This window comes from Mastomys coucha, unplaced genomic scaffold (genome assembly GCF_008632895.1).
Source record: "Mastomys coucha isolate ucsf_1 unplaced genomic scaffold, UCSF_Mcou_1 pScaffold22, whole genome shotgun sequence".
NCBI lineage: Eukaryota > Metazoa > Chordata > Mammalia > Rodentia > Muridae > Mastomys > Mastomys coucha.
In genome coordinates this window covers 128,098,136-128,098,638 of record NW_022196905.1, presented here as the reverse complement: position 1 = coordinate 128,098,638, position 503 = coordinate 128,098,136, and the positions used below count along the sequence as shown (strand labels likewise).

General features: G+C 47.9%; 1 protein-coding gene across 1 annotated transcript in view; it reads left to right on the top strand.

Moving 5' to 3' along the window:
- The window catches only part of Gtf2i (general transcription factor IIi), a 61,336-nt gene that overhangs the window by 37,268 nt on the left and 23,565 nt on the right, over positions 1 to 503 (top strand). The window lies entirely within an intron of this gene.

The following is a 503-nucleotide window of genomic DNA, read 5'->3' as shown; positions in this document are numbered from 1 at the left end:
AGAAAGGATGCCAGGATGTGGGAGCATTGTCATGCTTTTGTAGCATGACCTGTAGTCTCACCATTCAAGAGGTAGAGACAAGAGGATCTTTACAAATGTGAGGCCAGCCTGGTCTACATAGTGAATTTCAGGTCAGCTTGGGCTACTAGGGAGGCCCTGTTTCAAAAAAGTTGAAGGAAGTGAAATACTGAAAGTTTGTTCCTCTGTTACTAGACTGAAGAACATAATGAAGCCTTTGCTTTAGAAAGTCCTAGGCTGTGTGTGTGGTGGGGGGAGTGGGGTGACAGTTCACAGGGGTGAGTGTCCTGAGTGTCTATGAAAATCTTGACTGCTTTGCCTGTCCAGAGGTGGCCTTACAGAACTTAATAATGGTTTCCATCCCAGCCCACTGTCATTCAGCATTGTGTCCACCGACCTAGCATCCCTCCTTCCCTCATGTGTCAGGAATGCTGGAGTAGTCCTCCTGTTCTCCACTCTAGTTGAAGGCTCCATGGGGGCCATGT